Genomic DNA, 15519 nt, shown 5'->3' with positions numbered 1-15519 from the left:
GGCATATAAAAGAGACATATACATTTTATTTGTCATTACAACAGATGCCGCATCACAGATATTTGTAATAATAAAATGTATTGCAGTTGTCATTCCAACAGATGCCGCATCACAGACATTTGTAGTAATAAAATGTATTACATGTATTATTCAAACAGACAGTGCAGCACAAACAACATTGCTTTTTATGAATTTCATACCAAGTGGCATATAACAGACATGCGTTCAATTTGCCATTCCAAAAGATGGCACATCATAAACATTTGTGGTAATAAACTGTATTGCAGTTGTCAATCCAACAGTTGCCGCAGCACAAACATTAATACTGCTTTTAAAACTCCATAACAAATGGCATATAACAGAGCTGTGCATTTAATTTGTAATTTCAACAGATGGCACATCACAAACATCTGTAGTAATAAAATATATTGCATTTGTCATTCCAACAGATGGAGTATCGCAAACATTTGTAGTAATGCATTTATTTTTGACAAATGTTTGTGAAGCAATAAGCTAATTAAAAAGGGCAGGCTTAGTTATAGGACACACCTAGGACGCCCTGCAGGTAGTAGGGGAGCAGAGAATGAAGACAAAAACTGAGTGCTATTCTCAACAATGCTGCACATCCTCTCTCTGATACAACAATGCCGAGGACTTTCAGACAATGAATCAGCCGAAGTGTATCAAGATACAGTATGGGGGGCTCCTTTATACCAACACCAATACGCCTGTATAGTGCCTCACTGGGACTGGGACTGCAAAGTCAGAAGTTTTCTTTCTTTATAATTATTCTGGTGTGTGTTCACAGCATAGTGTGTGTGTCTCCATATATGTATTTATCTATGTGTTTATGTATTTAAAGAGCATGTGTAAAAAGCCAAATTAACCCCTGGGGACAAATAAAGTTCTATCTATATAGTCTAATAGATAGCCCGGCCACAGACAGACACGACACCAATGTCCTTGTGATCTTGTGGTTGATTGTTTCGAAGAGAAAGGAGAGATCTAGCAATATGAGGACAGACGACACGTTGGTATCTCTAGCCTGCCGTAACATAGTAATATTTGGTTCTAGCCTGCCATAATGTAATCACCTTTCCTAGCTTTCCAGTCTTTAGGAATTTTCCCAGTGTGCAGATTTTCGAAGTGCTAATGGTTGGGGTATCCGGAAAATTTTTTTTTTGCCCATTCATATCTTGTGCCAACCCAAGAGGTTGGACTTAAACCATCTCAGTGATGCCAAGGTCAGACAGGGTGGCAAGCTGGACTTGGTGATTTGTCAGCGACGAAGGCATTATGAGGACAGATGACACATTGGTAGCTCTAGCCTGCTGTAAATTTAATAATATTTGCCCTTAGCCTGCCATAGCATAATAATATTTCCCAACTTTCTGTCTTTGGGAATTTCCCAGTCTGCAGAGCTTTTCGAACGGCTAGAGACTTTTTGCCCATTTAAACCGAGCGTACGCGCTGCCACCAGGGATCATACGAGTCACATGCGTCTTTCGCAAAGCCACACACGGCGAACGAGTGGGCTGTGACTTTGAGGCTTCGTTAACTCCCTAGAATTTCTCATCCCTTTAGAACTCCACTGCATTTACTCCAAAAATTCAGGAAGAAAGGACGAAAAAACAATACAGAACGCACAATCGAGCGCTCTGCCGTACCGCCGCTTTCCTGAAGGTAAATTCCCATCTTGCTCTGTTTCGTTGCGCCCCGCGGCTTCACTGCTGCCACTGTCGAGCGGAGCTTCTTGCGCAGCCGGCCGGCCGGCCAGTGATGTAACACACGCGCCGAGCCTGTGCTCACAAGCACGGAGGAATTCACGAGTTTTGAAAGCACCGAGGGTGTGCGTGCATGCATGCATGCGTGCGCGCGGCGGAGTTTCTAGGTTTTGGAGTGAAAAGAGACGCAATCGCCGCTCTGTGCCTCGAGCCAGAGGCTCAGCTGACAGCCGGCGGCGCTGCTCTACGAGGCGAGGAGACGGGACGGCCAAAGCGAAGCTGGGAACGCGCGCGCGTGCACGCCAGCCTGCTTGAGAACCTGTTGCGCTTTGCGAACTCTGCAAGAAGAGAGAGAGAGAGGGGGACAGAAGAGAAGAACGGAGTAAGTAAGACCGAGTGCAACGATTGACTAGGGGATGGGATTGGGGACTGCTGGATACGCAAGCTGTACCCCAATCCTTTGTGACAAACGGTTTATTTGTCGAGCGAGCTGCTTCGTCTTTGTAGCCGCCGCGATCACAGCGGCTGTGCTTGTCAACCTGTCTGCAATTCAAATGTTGCGTATTGCATTGTAAGGGGAAGGTGATGGGGTAGTTGCGTCTTTAGCGACGAGAAAGTTCATTCATTGCTTGATTTGGTTTTCTGAAATTCTCAGACAAGTAACAACCCCCCCTCCCCTTTTGATGGGTCGTAACGCGAAGCACGCCATGACGTAATTGTTTCAGACACCCAGCAAACTAACGCGTCCTGCAAGAGAAGTCTGGCTGTTCGCATTGTTTTGTGGTGCAGCTGCGCGGAGTGTTTATTAGTGGAGCAAACCTGGCGGTGCCGGGCTGGTTAAAATACTCGTTGACATTTAAAGAGGGTTTACCGAAGTCCTCGGAGTTGCTTTCCCGGTGTTCCTGCTGGGATTAAGGGGCGGGTTAATCCCCGAAATCCCAAAGGAAAGAGGAAATCCCCAATGGTAAGAAACAGGGCGTTACGTTTATGCAAATATCGGAGACATTGATGTTGGCTAGTAGCCTGTATTAAAAACTCGCAATGGTGCACTTTTCAACCTTTCAGAAAAATGTATAAGTAAAGTTGATGATGTTTACGGGTTTCCTCAGAGCTCCGCTAAGTAGAGGGGCAGCCTCAGGAATTCAAAGTAATAAAAGGCGTTCGACCTGTTGCAGTCTGTGGAGTTCGCATCTTGTCACCGTGGTCTTCCTACCGTATCTCAAAAGACAGGAGGCTCAGTGAGAGAAGTGCAAAAAGAGTGAAGGTTAACACAAATTTTAACGAAAAGTGTTATTAAGGAGGACGAGCAGCAGCAGCAACATTCGTGCACCACCTTACTGCATGGGAAAGGCGCTATATAAATAAATAAATATAAATAAAATGTGTTATTATTAGTGACTTCAAAATTGACCCCCCGAATGCATTTTTGGGCCTTGCAATGGATCTGTGACACAGAAGCGGCCTTAGGGGTGTGCGGTTACGTGAAACACAGTTATCGTTATGGTGTGGACTGTATAAACTTGCGCGTGAATTTAATAAAAATAATGTTAACATACACCGGATTTTCTCAATACAGTATTCAGCTAAATGTTTGCAAGATAACACGCGGACTTTATCAAAATATAACTGGAGAACATAACTTGACAAATCCGCTCGAACGGGACACGCGGACCTTAAAAGCGGCGGCCCCACTTGCCACCCCAAACGCCGCTGTTGCTGTGACTTATATACGGGATCACGGCCACCATTTTTGGGTAAAGGAGTTCTGCTGATTCCGAAGGCTATCACAAATCATTCTTGAGGCAGATTGAAGACTTTAGTGCCAGTTTAAGTGAAAAATTGAGGAAAACGTACTAAGTAATTGCAACACAAACCCTGACTTAATCAGAAGAGAAGAAGAGGGCGGTTCTATTCAATAAGGGCGCGCACAAAAAGGCGACCTTCAAAAGGGCGACCTCAATTGGGCGCGGAGAATAAAAGCGCACATAAATAAAAGCGATCTTCAAAGGGGCGACCTCAATTGAGCGCCGAATAAAGGCGCGCGTAAATAAAGGCGCGCTTCAAAAGGACGACCTCAATTGAGCGCCGAATAAATGCGCGCGCAAATAAAGGCGCGCTTCAAAAGGATACCGAAGAGGGCTGCTAGGGTGGAGAAAAGAAGATCTGCTCACGAAGCAGCAACGACATCAGGTATCCGTCAATAAGGGCGCGCACATAAAGGCGATCTCAATTGGGCGCGGAGAATAAAACCGCACATAAATAAAAGCGACCTTCAAAAGGACGACCTCAATTGAGCGCCAAATAAATGCGCGCGCAAATAAAGGAGCGCTTCAAAAGGGTGACGTCAATTGGGCGCAGCGAATAAAGGCAAACGCAACAAAATTATTACAGAAAATTTATTAGATAAAGGCAATGATTGAACGTATAAAAAGGTGAAAGCAAGAATATTAAAACATCCAATTAATTAATGCATGGACTTCTAACGAACTACTTCTAACGAACTATTTCTAAAGCTCTCTATATTTCGTTGTTTTCAAAATTACAGAAAATTAGATTAAGGCAATGACTGAATGTATAAAAAGGTGAAAGCAAGTTACACTTGAAGCTGTAGATTATGTTCAATGCCACGTAGATATTCGAGATGCGGTCTATTAGCATAATCAAGGACAATTAATTTAATTCGCTCCGAAGGTCATCCTTTTGAAGCGCTCCTTTATTTGCGCGCGCATTTATTCGGCGCTCAATTGTGGTCGCCCTTTTGAAGATCGCTTTTATTTATGTGCGCTTTTATTCTCCGCGCCCAATTGAGGTCGCCTTTTTGTGCACGCCCTTATTGAATAGAACCACGACATCAACCTCTGAGCAAACGAATGGTAAACGTACAGAGAAAGAGGATGAAGACTAGGAATGATCAAGTCAAGTGTATTCATGCAGTGCCCTCTGTAAATGTTTGGGACAAGGACACATTTTTCCTGGATTTGCCCCTCTGCTCCATAGTTTAAAATTAAAAATCAACAACAGTTACGACAATTGAGACATCAGGACTAAAATGCACACTACAGACGTTCATTTAACGGGGTTTGCAGACATTTTTTCGACATGCAACCTTTCACGGCACCATACCGTTTGCCATAATTGGCGTCCCAGGTCTTTGCGATTCCTCAGGTGGGTTTCATTTCTTCATCAGACACCACAGTTTGCTTCTACCCTTTGGAGTCTGTAGCTGCTGTTGTTCAACATGAGGACAAGAGTTGGGCCAATGAAAGTCCTCACAGGTGGCGCAGTGGTAGTGCTGCTACTTTGCAGTAAGGAGGTTGTGGGTTCGCTTCCTGGGTCCTCCCTGTGTGGAGAGTGCTTTGAGTAGTGAGAAAGCGCTATATAAATGTAAAGAATTATTCTATAACTAGCCATGTGCGCCCAACTACGTTGCGCGTGTTAAAGTTGTCTGTGAAGGGCTCCCTGTTTAAACTCGGCTGCCAGTCGTGAACTGGGCCCTTCGTCGCACAGCATTATGATTTTTTATAAGTGAAACAAATTTACAAAAGAAAACCCTTGGACATTGATTCGATAGGAACGGCCTACTCGGAATCACTGTCCGAATAGTAATTATGTGGTGGTGTAGGAGCATTTGTGCTTCTCTCCATTCACAGTCCGTCTCGTTTTCACGACGCTGTCGTTTCCTCTCACGATCTCTTCTCAACCTTTCTCCAATCTCGAGATTGCTTTGTGGCAATCCAAAAAGTAAGGCTATATACACGGAGCAATGGTTATAAAAGGGGGACACATAGGTATCCAGGCTCTTTAAAGCATAAATAGGGATCATTTCACTGACATGTGAGCAAGCCACGGTACAACTGTGAGACGCGTAGCACTCGCCGGCTACAATGTAACAATAATAATTTCCGGAAAGTGCTGTTACGTTGTCATTCATTTTACCCACTGTCTTTCTTTCATTCATATGTTACGTAGGCACATACCTTTTATCTTCGGCAATCTCATTCTCTAACCAGCGTAACACTGTCCACCACCCCTTTCGTTATTCCGGCACATTGTTGACATCCGTGAGTAACAACAACGTACTAAACTGGAAGGTGGTCTACGCATGCGTGGAATTCGCGGACAAACAAAGATCAAGATCCAAATGAAGATTATATATAAGGGTTAGTTAATTTAAAACACAACAATTTGTTTAGTTTGAATGTCTGTGTTTTGAGGTGTGACTGGAGTACTACAGTCTTCAGTACTATAAGCCTGGAGGAGATTCTTAATGCAATGCCTATGTTTTAGCTGTCTCTCTACAGCCATCTATTGCTTCTTCTTCTAATTCATTCGTGGACAAACAAAGATCAAGATCCAAATGAAGATTATATATAGAGATTAATTATTATAATTATTAAGGAAGCCATCATGAGGCTGAAACACACGAATAAAACCATTGGACACATTAGTAACACCTGAGGACGACTTCAATCAGCACTCTGGAATATCACGAAGAAGAAAGAACACACGGGTAAGCTCAGTAATTACAAAGGGACTGGTAGGCCAAGGAAGACCTCCACTGCATATGACTGAAGAATCTTCATTGTGGTCAAGAAAAAGCCCCCAACGCCTGTCTGACAGACTAGTAACAGACTTCTGGGGGCCACTGTGGACGTGTCAGAGACGACTATCAGCAGAAATAGAGAGGACACACTGCAAGATGAGCACCACAAACACAGGACGGTCAGATTACAGTTTGTGAAAAAGGACTTCAAAGAGCCTGCAGAATTCTGGGAAAAACGTCTTGTGGACAAATGAGACAAAGATGAACCTCAACAGAGTGACAACAAGAGCAAAGTGTGGAGATGAGAAGGAACTGCCCGAGATCCAAAGCAGACCACCTCATCTGTTAAACATGGTGATGCTGGGGGGTGTTCTGGCTTGGTCATGTATGGCTGGCACAGGTCCTGGCACACTTCTCTTCACTGATGATGGAACTGCTGATGGCAGACACGCAATAAATTCTGAGGTGTGTAGAAACATCTGATCTGCTCGAGTTCCTGTAAAGACCCCCAAACTCAATGGACGGTGCCTCATCCTACCACAAGATAATGAGACAAACACACTGCTGAGGCCACACAGGAGTTTATCAAAGTGAAAAAATGGGAACTTCTTGAATGGCCAAGCCAGTCACCCGATTGAAATCCAACTGAGCAGGCCTTCCATATGCTGAAGAAGAAACTTAAAGAGGACAAGCCCACCAAAACAAGCAGGAGCTGAAGATTACAGGCTTTGGCAGAGCACCACCAGAGAAGACCCTCAGCACCTGGTGAAGTCAGTGAATCTCAGACTTCAAGTATCTATTGCATGCTGGGATATGTGACAAAGAACTAACTATGACAACGGCTTTAATAGACCTGCCATTGCTGTGTCCCAAATATTATGGTGCTCTGAAATGGGGGGCCGTGTAGAAAAAGGGTCAAGTGCAAACCCTCATAAATGAAAGTCTGCAATGTGCACTTTAATCACAATGGTTTGATTTGATATTTAAAACTGTGGCGCAGAGGGGTGAGTCAAGGAGAAACATGTCTTTGTCCCACACGTGGAGTGCAGTGTAACTGCTCTTGTGGTTTGGTGCTCAGTTGCAGCTTGGTTATGTTCTGCCAGTAATATAATCGCGCTTGTAAGTTTCCAGCTCGTGATCGTTATCTTTTTTAGACAATCGTTTCAATTTAAAGAAAACTGCAATACTTACCAGAGTTAAATATCTGACAGTGAGTACTATTTGGTACTCAAAACAGATGGTGTGTGGTAAAATTTACCCAAAGGAAGGGGCACCATGTTCACATCCTTACTGTGTGTTACAACATACTGGTGGATTGCCTCCATGCCACCATATTGTAAAATATCTTTACTGTATTGTAAACCCTTAACAAAATATCTTTAGTATTCATAAGAAATTGTACAGCCTTGCACATATGCTATGCAATAACTTTAATAAAATCAACGATGTATTAACAGTGGATTCAGAAAGTATTGAGGCCCCTTCAGTTTTTACACATTTTGCTATGTTGCGGCCATTTGCAAAAATCACTGAAAGTCATTTTTTTTCCCCAAAGTGAAAATAGGATTTCAGAAATTTGCATACATTTATTAAAAAATAAGAAAAATGAAATATCCTACTGACACAAGTATACGGACCCAGGGGTGTCGAAACTCCGGTCCTGGAAGGCCGCAGTGGCTGTGGGTTTTCATTCTAACCATCTTCTTAATTAGTGACCAATTTTGGCTGCTAATTAACTTCTTTTGCCTTAGTTTTACTTAACTTGACTCAGGCCCTTTTAGTCGTTCCTTTTTCTTTAATCAGCATCAAATAATAATGAGACAGAACACGAGCCGCCACGAGACCAGCTCACCAGTGCCCGTCACACAATATCTGTCTAATCCAGTGTTTCCCAACCTCGGTCCTGGGGGACCCCCCTCCCCTGTGGCTGCAGGTTTTTGTTCCAACCAGATTCCTAATCAGTGACAACACCTGATCACACTGATCTCATTTAATTAGCTGCTATTATTTTCCTTTAATTCTACATTCAGAAAAGCACAGCAGCATGCTTTTTACATTTATAAGTAATTTAGAAATATTTCTGCTTTTGCTATCGATTTAAATGCTTAACTCTCTTTTGTTGATTTCATTCTATTTTGCCCTTTCTCTGTGCAGTTTGCCCTTCGTTGTATCTTATTAATGACAATTAAAAATGAGCAGAGCAGACATGCTGGCAAACAACACTGACATTTGACATGGTGTAAGCTGTGTTACTAAATTTTTATTTTTCGTTAAATTTTATTTCTAAGCATGTCGTCAAATTTTAAGTTTTGTCTAAACAACAGTGTACAGATTAAGTTTGGCAATAGTACTCCCAGTACAGTGGAACCTCGGTTCACGACCGTAATTCGTTCCAAAACTTTGGTCGCAACTCGATTTGGTCGTGACCCGAAATAATTTTCCCCCATAGAATTGTATGTAAATACAATTAATCTGTTCCGGACCATACAAGCTGTATGTAAATATATTTTTAAAAGATTTTTAAGCACAAAAATAGATAATTATACCATAGAATGCAAAGTGTAATAGTAAACTAAATGTAAAAACATTGAATACCACTGAGCAAACCTTGAACAGAGAAAACTAACATTGCAGGAGTTCATGCTACAGCCTTATGAACCGCTCGCTGTAAACACTGTTTTTTAATGAGTTTTAAACACAGGGAAAAAAATGAACATTTGAAAAATCCATAATTTATACATAAACAACCAAGAAAACTAACCTTGCATGAGTCGAATTCTGGCATGAAGGAAGTAAGCAGGAAGCTGGGTGGAGAGGAGATTACAGTTCTGAGGTAAAGTCCCTCTGCGCGATGCACGTCTGACCGAGAACAATGTACTGTACAGGGAGAGACTGAACACGTGCGGAAATCATCGGCACGTATGAACCGGAAAGGAAATGAAATAGAGCACAAAGAGTTCACAGCGAACCCACAGGGAGAGACTGAACACGTGCGGAAATCACCGGCGCGTATGAACTGGAAGGGAAACTGGCTTGTTCGTCACCCGAGTGTGTGGTCGTGAACAGATGCAAAAGTTTGGCAAACTTTTTGGTCGTAACCCGATTTGTAAGTGTTCAGAGACGTTCGTGACCCGAGGTTCCGCTGTACCTGCCTCTGAAAAACTGCGTGATACTCCCACCGCCACACTTTATCACTAGAATGATTAAGACCTCCACACATGATGCTAATATTGGTTTTTTTTCAAACCAGAGAATTGTGTTTCTCATTTTCTGAGAGTCCTTAGCTTCCATGTGTCTGTAACTAAAGAGGAGATCCTGTCTGGCCACTCTGTCAGGGAAGTTGTGGCAGTGATGGTTGTCCTTCTGGACGTTTCTCCCATCTCCGCACAAGTTCTCTGGAGCTCAATCAGAGTGACTGTCGGGTTCTTGGTCACCTCTCTTAACCGGGTCTTTCTCCCACAATTCCTCAGTTTGGCCAGTTGGTCAACTCTAGGAAGAGTTTCGGTTTTTCCAGACCTCTTCCATTTCAGAATTTTATGAAGGCCACTGTGGTTTTGGGAAAAAAATATTTGTTGCCTCCTCCAGATCTGTACCTCGACACGATCCTTATCTCTATGCTCTGTAGGCCATTCCTTTGACCTCCTGGCTGGCTTTTTTCTCATATGTGGGACTTTCTATAGAGAAGTGTGTGCCTTTTTATAATCGTTTCCAATCAACTGAATTAGCCACAGGTGTAGAAGGTGTAGAAACATCTCAACGATGATCAACAGAATGGGTTGCACCTGAGCGATTTTTTTATGTGTCATAGCAATGGGCCTGAATATAATAATAATAATAATAATAATTCATTACGTGTGTCAATCTCCTATTGCTGCGGTGGGCTGGCACCCTGCCCAGGATTGGTTCCTGCCTTGTGCCCTGTGTTGGCTGGGATTGGCTCCAGCAGACCCCCGTGACCCTGTGTTCGGATTCAGCGGGTTGGATAATGGATGGATGGATGAATCTCCTATTGTCAGTGTTTTGTTTGTAATAGATTTGCTAAAACGTCTAAAATTGTGTTTTTGTTTTGTCATTCTGGGGTATTAAGTATTGTTTGAAGAGGAAATAATGAATTTAAATGATTTTTGCACAACGTAACAAAATGTGAAAAATTAGGACGTGAGCGTCAGTAGACTTTGCACCCTCGGAACCAAGTTACGTGAAGTATTCTCTTAACATTTCAGTAATTATTTACCGCTCCTGTGCTCACCGTTGTGATTATAAAATAGGTCATTGCGATAGCAATTGATGAGAAGAATTCATAATTAATTGCAGAATTACGGGATTTGAGTGCCTCTTTCTCTCGCACGATTTCGCTCAAAAACTAATCAGCACGTCGTCATCTCATAACAGGCTGAAATTTCGAGTGTGATATTTTTCCGTCCAGTCGTTGACCGTCCTCAAGAAACTGTGACACACAGACACACACAGAGACGGACATACACCCCATCATCGAGATATCGATGTTTTCGGTATCAGTAAAATTTCGAGATCAATCGAAAACCGGAGATCGAAATTTTTGACAAGTCTAAAGCTTTTGCTCATTCCCCCCCATAGATGATAGGTTGTGGTGGGGGACGGCACAAGGGAAAAAAGTGAAGGGGATGGAAAACTTTCTGAATGCATTGTACTTGTTTATTAATAGTTTAGCAGACACAGATTTGGCCTTTTAAATTAAAATAACAATTAAACGCGAAGCACAAGGTATATCTCAGGAATGAAAACAAATTCTGCTAAGAGATGATTACTGATAGTAAATGCACAATTTTTTGATAGAATTGCTTATTTAAATGTGTGCACCGGCATACAGCACTCGGCGGGGCGAGCACATGGCCGCGTCTGCGCCTCTAGCAGGGGTCATGTATTGCACTTTGACAATACATGTCTTTACAGGTAGAATTTTCCAGAAAAATAGCATAGCAGTACATTGAAATTTTTCCAATCAAAAATTTCTTAATTGATTCCCAGTGAAGGTAACGCTAAATTTATGGATTCTCAGTAAGCCGTACAACGCAGGATGCTGTGAACTCAGTTGACTTTTGTACATTGCATACATTCTCTAACATTAATATCTGTCGTTGTATGTTAATTTACCAAGTACACTTTTCAAAACAAACAAACAAATATTATAAAGGGTGATAACGCAGTACAGATGCAGGAAAATGACAATTTCCTTATGCCCTACTATGCAGGAAACTGATTTGATTTCTTCAGGATATAACGCAGTGCAATGTATGGGGTGTGCTCCTCATAGGAAGTCTGCCTTTCCTTTATTAATAGTCGGTGCAAATAAAACAAAAAGTGGCCTCGGTTAGGCTGCAGATTTCTCTTCTCTCTTTTTTTAGTTTCGAAAGCAAGAAATTCTCTGTTTTAGCTCAGTTTGTATGACGACGGCGCATTAGCTTTAGGATTTACTCGTATTGACCTCATTTACTAGCAGTGTGGACGTTATTAGGTTAGAGGAGTGTTCTGCCATCTTATGACTGGACGTACAATTCGTATTGTGCTCTCTTTAAATTGATACTAAGTATCTGGCAATGTGTAAAAATATATTTTACTTCCTTATAATGTATTTAATTTTTTTTATAGGAAACCCCTTAAGGGGATATGTTTGGTGTTTTTTGGTGTTGACATTTTTTATATGTCATTATTTTCATTGAAGGCGGCGCAGTGGTAGCGCTGCTGCCTTGCAGTAAGGAGACCTGGGTTCACTTCCCGGGTCCTCCCTGCGTGGACAAACCAGAAGACAATACCAGAGACACGTTAAAGCGTATTTATGTCAATTTACCTCAATATAAAAAGTGAGTGCCAAAAAATGTTGGAGGCCCACGCTTTTGCGCTTGTACTGCACATCCGAATCTCTTTGCAAGAACCAACAGTAGTCACCCATCATGCTCGGAGTGAATTTTTCCCCGATATCAGTTTTCCATCACCTTTATATCTCGATGGGGCGGCACGGTGGTGCAGTGGGTAGCGCTGCTGCCTTGCAGTAAGGAGACCTGGGTTTGCTTCCTGCCCGCACTGGCAATTTAAATTATAGTCTATGGAGGGAAAGCTTTAAACCTTGTCGATTTTGCTTTTAAGCCAAGACAGTTGTCTAGTATTATTGGTGTTTTGCGATTGCACAGACATTGTAGTTTATAGTTTATCATTTTCTAACACCTGGCACAGTTGTGCAGTGGGTTTGCTTCCCGGGTCCTCCCTGCGTGGAGTTTGCATGTTCTCCCTGTGTCTGCGTGGGTTTCCTCTGGGTGCTCCGGTTTCCTCCCATGGTCCAAAGACATGCAGGTTAGGTGGATTGGCAATACTAAATTGTCGTTAGTGTGTGCTTGGTGTGTGTGTGTGTGTGTGTGTGCCCTGCGGTGGCCTGGCACCCTCCCCGGGGTTTGTTTCCTGCCTTGCGCCCTGTGTTGGCTGGGATTGGCTCCGGCAGACCCCCGTGACCCTGTAGTTAGGATATAGCGGGTTGGATAATGGATGGATGGATTTTCTAACACAAAAACAACCATGTCATGCAATTTGGCCATTTTAAAAGAAGTCCAGCTGTGTGCGAGAGCTCAGGACTTAGTCTTCCTAAACCTTTCACCCCCACCCTGTGAGCATGGTTTCCTCCCGACAGACCAAATCATACGTGACCTCCTTTGGGCTTTGTATTTACATGAGAAGTCGCACAAGCAAATAGTCCAAAGACATGCAGGTTAGGTGGATTGGTGATCCTAAATTGTCCCTAGTGTGTGTGCTTGGTGTGTGTGTGTGTGCCCTGCCTGGGGTTTGTTTCCTGCCTTGCACCCTGTGTTGGCTGGGATTGGCTCCGGCAGACCCCCGTGACCCTGTAGTTAGGATATAGCGGGTTGGATAATGGATGGATGGATTTTCTAACACAAAAACAACCATGTCATGCAATTTGGCCATTTTAAAAGAAGTCCAGCTGTGTGCGAGAGCTCAGGACTTAGTCTTCCTAAACCTTTCACCCCCACCCTGTGAGCATGGTTTCCTCCCGACAGACCAAATCATACGTGACCTCCTTTGGGCTTTGTATTTACATGAGAAGTCGCACAAGCAAATAGTCCAAAGACATGCAGGTTAGGTGGATTGGTGATCCTAAATTGTCCCTAGTGTGTGTGCTTGGTGTGTGTGTGTGTGTGCCCTGCCTGGGGTTTGTTTCCTGCCTTGCACCCTGTGTTGGCTGGGATTGGCTCCAGCAGACCCCCGTGACCCTGTAGTTAGGATATAGTGGGTTGGATAATGGATGGATGGATGGGTTTAAAGTATAAGTCCAGTATTTTCAAATGGATGCTATTTCTTCACAAACATGCTATACTTTACATGTATTTGCCACACAAATTGTGTTCTCAAGTTAAAGTCCAGCATTTACAAATCAAAGTTATTTCATCACAGACATGCTATATATGTACTTGCCAAGTGAAATTGTGTTAAAACGTTTAAAGTATAACTCCAGTATTTTCAAATCAAAATTATTGCTTCACAAACCTGCTATATACGTATGCATTTGCCACATACAACCGTGTTCTCAAGTTAAAGGATAAGTCTGGTATTTTTCAAGTCGACATTATTTCCTCACAAACCTGCAATCTATGCATTAACCAAGAGAAATTGTGTTCTAAACCTAAAAGACAAGTTTCGTATTTTTCAAGTCGAAGTTATTTCTTCACAAGCCTGCTATCTATGCATTGGCTGCACAAAATTGTGTACTCAAAGGGTAAGTTTCGTATTTTTCAAGTCGAATTTAATTCTCCACAGATATGCTGTATATGTATTTACCAATCAAAATTGTGTTCTAAACTTAATTGCCTTCTATGAATTAAAAAAAAAAAAAAAAAAAAGTCTTGCCCGCACTGGCAATTTACATTATAGTCTATGGAGGAAAAGCTTTAAACCTTGTCGATTTTGCTTTTAAGCCAAGACAGTTGTCTAGTATTATTGGTGTTTTGCGATTGCACAGACATTGTAGTTTATAGTTTATCATTTTCTAACACCCGGCACAGTTGTGCAGTGGGTTTGCTTCCCGGGTCCTCCCTGTGTGGAGTTTGCATGTTCTCCCTGTGTCTGCGTGGGTTTCCTCCGGGTGCTCCGGTTTCCTCCCATGGTCCAAAGACATGCAGGTTAGGTAGATTGGTGATTCTAAATTGTCGCTAGTGTGTGCTTGGTGTGTGTGTGTGTGTGTGTGTGCGCCCTGCGGTGGGCTGGCACCCTCCCCGGGGTTTGTTTCCTGCCTTGCGCCCTGTGTTGGCTGGGATTGCCTCCGGCAGACCCCCGTGACCCTGTAGTTAGGATATAGCAGGTTGGATAATGGATGGATGGATTTTCTAACACAAAAACAACCATGCCATGCAATTTGGCCATTTTAAAAGAAGTCCAGCTGTGTGCGAGAGCTCAGGACTTAGTCTTCCTAAACCTTTCACCCCCACCCGGTGGGTATGGTTTCCTCCCGACAGACCAAATCATACGTGACTTCCTGGGGCTTTGTATTTACATGAGAAGTCGCACAAGCAAATAGAAAATGTATCCTTATCATGAGAAAAATAGTCCATCCACCCTTTATCCAACCCGCTATATCCTAAGTACGGGGTCACGGGGGTCTGCTGGAGCCAAACCCAGCCAACACAGGGCACAAGGCAAGGAACAAACCCCGGGCAGGGTGCCAGCCCACCGCAGGGCACACACACCCACACACCAAGCTCAATTTAGGATCGCCAATGCACCTAACCTGCATGTCTTTGGACTGTGGGAGGAAACCCACGCAGACACGGGGAGAACATGCAAACTCCACGCAGGGAGGACCCGGGAAGAGAACCTCAGGTCTCCTAACTGTGAGGTGGCAGCACTACCCACTGATTTAACAACACCCTCTTGCCAAAATGAAAAAAAAAACATTCATATGAGATTTCTACACGAATAAGTCAAAATGTCCATCCACCCATTATCCAACTCGCTATATCCTAACTACAGGGTCACAGGGGTCTGCTGGAGCCAATCCCAGCCAACACAGGGCACAAGGCAAGAAACAAACCCCAGGCAGGGTGCCAGCCCCACCGCAGGGCACACACACACCAAGCTCAATTTAGGATCGCCAATGCACCTAACCCACATGTCTTTGGACTGTGGGAGGAAACCCACACAGACACGGGGAGAACATGCAAACTCCACGCAGGGAGGACCCAGGAAGCGAACCCTGGTCTCCTAACTGCAAAG

General features: G+C 43.4%; 1 protein-coding gene across 3 annotated transcripts in view; it reads left to right on the top strand.

Annotated features, from left to right (window-relative positions):
* The first annotated feature begins 1565 nt into the window (after window positions 1-1565).
* The window catches only part of LOC114656379 (nck-associated protein 5-like), a 771015-nt gene continuing 757061 nt past the window's right edge, over window positions 1566-15519 (top strand). The window contains exon 1 of one of the 3 annotated variants that reach the window (XM_028807983.2): window positions 1566-1683. The gene's annotated coding sequence lies outside the window, so the exon portion shown is untranslated. Of the gene's footprint in view, window positions 1684-1866; window positions 2107-15519 lie in introns of those variants that run through there. The other 2 variants (XM_051930744.1, XM_051930745.1) reach the window with 2 other exon arrangements.

The sequence above is a fragment of the Erpetoichthys calabaricus genome, chromosome 8 (genome assembly GCF_900747795.2).
Source record: "Erpetoichthys calabaricus chromosome 8, fErpCal1.3, whole genome shotgun sequence".
Lineage (NCBI taxonomy): Eukaryota > Metazoa > Chordata > Cladistia > Polypteriformes > Polypteridae > Erpetoichthys > Erpetoichthys calabaricus.
Note: the sequence above shows the minus strand (reverse complement) of the source record. Positions and strands in the feature narration are given on the sequence as shown.